General features: G+C 44.9%; 1 pseudogene; it reads right to left on the reverse strand.

The window, feature by feature from the left end:
• Window positions 1-669: 669 nt before the first annotated feature.
• On the reverse strand, window positions 670-3,378 carry LOC116463026 (polyadenylate-binding protein 1-like; annotated as a pseudogene).
• Between the last annotated feature and the right edge of the window lie 201 nt (window positions 3,379-3,579).

Genomic DNA, 3,579 nt, shown 5'->3' on the forward strand with positions numbered 1-3,579 from the left:
AAGAGTTAAAAAATTAAAGGAATGCTTTAAATTTTCATACTTTGCTGAAAATTCTTTTTCCCAGGATCTATAAAACATTAATTTGTTTTTAATTTTTTTTTTTTGAGATGGAGTTTTTTTGCTCTCGTTGCCCAGGTGGAGTGCAATGGCACGATCTTGGCTCACTGCAACCTCCGCCTCCCAGGTTCAAGCAATTCTCCTGCCTCAGCCTCCCTAGTAGCTGGGATTACAGGCGCCTCACCACGCCCAGCTAATTTTTTGCATTTTTAGTAGAGATGAGGTTGCACTACGTTGGCCAGGCTGGTCTCGAACTCCTGACCTCAGGCGATCCACCCCAGCCTCCCAAAGTGCTGGGATTACATGCGTGAGCCACTACGCCTGGCTTGTTTTTAAATTTTCCTTTTTTTTTTGTTATTTTCAAATCAATAAGTAAGTTTGCTAGACTTGGTATTTCCTCAGTACATAAGGTTCAAAGTTTGCTTTCCTTTTTTGTTTATATTTTGTAATTTTTTCCATAATATTTAGTTTTTTGATGTTTAGATGTTTTTCTTTGTTGAAACACCTTTTTTTTTTTTTGGTGGTCCCTGATCAATTTTAAGCAGTTGGTACACCAGTAGCACTGTTAACTGCTTTCTGGAGCCTCTTTCGCATGGTACGCTTGTAGTACAACTACAGCTTCAGAGACTCCGGAGAGTCAAGCATATGAAGAAGTTTTAAATTATCAAGCTCCAATAACATGCCAGTGATTTTACCAGCAAGAGTAGGGTGCGTGGCTTGAATAAGAGGAAAGAGTCGTTCACCCAATATCTGCTTCTGCTTCTGGAGAGGGGCAGATGCCAACATGGAAGCAGTCAAAAGTTTTTGACCTTGGACATGAACAGCAAGCTGCTTCCTGGTAACCTGTGGATGTGCATTAAGATGTTGCTGAGGAATGAGAATTCCTGAGGCACATTTGTACTGTAGAATGATGTGGACCGCAGGAATGGAGCCAGCAGCAGCAGCTACAGAACATGGACTAATTGTCTGTACTGATGAGTTAGCAACACACTGTGTGGACATGACTGGTGGAACCTGTGAAGAAGCTGGTCTCAGAGTGGTGGTTACGAGCAGCTGAGCAGATAGCACAGGTCATATTTGGAATGGATAAGGTCTGACACTCTGAGCAGCCCAGGGAGGACTTGGTCTTAGTTGAGCAATTGGCCAGGAGGATAGTATGCAGCACGGTCTGGGTCTGTGGGGACAGCTGCCATGAAGTAACATGTAGAAGGTGCTGGCTGGTAGGGGTTGATTACAGGGTGGGGCACAGCTAGTACACTTGCCGTCTTCTGCATATATTGGTTAGTGAGGTGAGCCAGGCGCTCTTCTTTGCACTGAGCTAAAGCTACATACGATGGCTTGCTGGCCGCAATTTTACTGTTCATTGCTGTAACTGCTTTAGCTACTTCTTCTGGGGATGAGAAACATACAAAGCCAAACCTTTTGCTGCAACCACCCTCCATCATAACATTTGCACTATTGATTATACCAAATGGAGAAAATTCTTTCTGGAGACATTCATCATCAATACTCTCATCAAGATTTTTCTTTTTTTTTAATTATTATTATTATACTTTAAGTTTTAGGGTACATGTGTACAATGTGCAAGTTTGTTACATATGTATCCATGTGCCATGTTGGTGTGCTGCACCCAGTAACTGGTCATTTAGCATTAGGTATATCTCCTAATGCTGTCCCTCCCCCCTCCCCCCACCCCACAACAGGCCCCGGAGTGTGATGTTCCCCTTCCTGTGACCATGTGTTCTCATTGTTCAATTCCCACCTATGAGTGAGAACATGCGGTGTTTGGTTTTTTTGTCCTTGCAATAGTTTACTGAGAATGATGGTTTCCAGTTTCATCCATGTCCCTACAAAGGACATGAACTCATCATTTTTTATGGCTGCATAGTGTTCCATGGTGTATATTTCTTAATCCAGATCGTTGATGGACATTTGGGTTGGTTCCAAGTCTTTGCTATTGTGGATAGTGCTGCAATAAACATACGTGTGCATGTGTCTTTATGGCAGCATGATTTATAGTCCTTTGGGTATATACCCAGTAATGGGATGGCTGGGTCAAATGGTATTTCTAGTTCTAGATCCCTGAGGAATCGCCACACTGACTTCCACAATGGTTGAACTAGTTTACAGTCCCCTAACAGTGTAAAAGTGTTCCTATTTCTCCACATCCCCTCCAGCACCTGTTGTTTCCTGACTTTTTAGTGATCACCATTCTAACTGGTGTGAGATGGTATCTCACTGTGGTTTTGATTTGCATTTCTCTGATGGCCAGTGATGATGAGCATTTTTTCATGTGTTTTTTGGCTGCATAAATGTCTTCTTTTGAGAAGTGTCTGTTCATGTCCTTCGCCCAGTTTTTGATGGGGTTGTTTGTTTTTTTCTTGTAAATTTGTTTGAGTTCATTGTAGATTGTGGATATTAGCCCTTTGTCAGATGAGTAGGTTGCGAAAATTTTCTCCCATTTTGTAGGTTGCCTGTTCACTCTGATGGTAGTTTTCACATAAACGTTAGCACTCTGGTATCTGGTGATTTTATCTTGCTTCATCTGTTCAAATTTGCACTTAAGTTCTGTCTGCCCTTCCACTTTTTTCTGAGCTAGACAAACGTACATTTGATTTCCACTGAACTCCTTTCCATTCATCTCATCCATAGCTGTCTGTGGATCTTCATGCCTTTCAAAGCTTACAAATCCAAATCCTTCGGACTTTCCACCTTCATCAGTTATTACTTTTACACTTGAGGCAGGTCCAACTTTGGACTCTTTTGCCCTAGCTCCAAGTTCTGCTTCTTGTTCTTCAGGAGACCTAAACCATCCAACAAATACATTGAGACCGTTCAGCAGCATCCCATCCATTTTTTCAATAGCCCCTTCAGCTGCTTCCTGTATCTCAAAGTGTACAGATCCACAGCCCTTGGAACCATTTTCATCACAAACTACCTTACACGAAAGGAAGTTACCAAAAGCAGAAAATGCATCACACGGTGCTTTTTCAACGGATTTGTCCTGGTTTTTAACGAATACGTTGCCCACTCCACTTTTGCGCAGTGATAGATCGCGCTGAGACCACAGGATTCATACTGGCTTGCCCTTTATAACATCCAAGTTCATGGTGGCCAGAGCACGCTCCGCGTCGGCCGGCTGCAGGAAGTTCACGAACACGTAACCCACGAAGCGGCGGGTGAGCCGGTCCCTAAAGACCTGGATGGTGAGGGTGGCCCGGTCGAGCTAAACTTCTCTTGGAACATCGCTTCAGTCACGTTGGGGTGCAGGTCCCCCACGTACAGCGATGCCATGGGGTAGCTGGGGGCGCTGGGGTTCATCGCGGCACGGCTGCCCACAGGGCCACAGGCCGTGACCCTTTCGTGACAGGAGGAGAGCGAGTGCCGGGCCAGGGGTCTAGGAGTCGGGGGCGGGGAGCAAGGGCACGCGCCGAGGGACAAAAATCATTCGAATCAGAAACAGCTCATTGGCCACAGAGCGAGGTCGCTTGGCCGCCGCTGTCTGCCGGCTGCTGGCCGGAA

This window comes from Hylobates moloch, unplaced genomic scaffold (genome assembly GCF_009828535.3).
Source record: "Hylobates moloch isolate HMO894 unplaced genomic scaffold, HMol_V3 SCAFFOLD_24, whole genome shotgun sequence".
In the NCBI taxonomy this organism is placed as follows: domain Eukaryota; kingdom Metazoa; phylum Chordata; class Mammalia; order Primates; family Hylobatidae; genus Hylobates; species Hylobates moloch.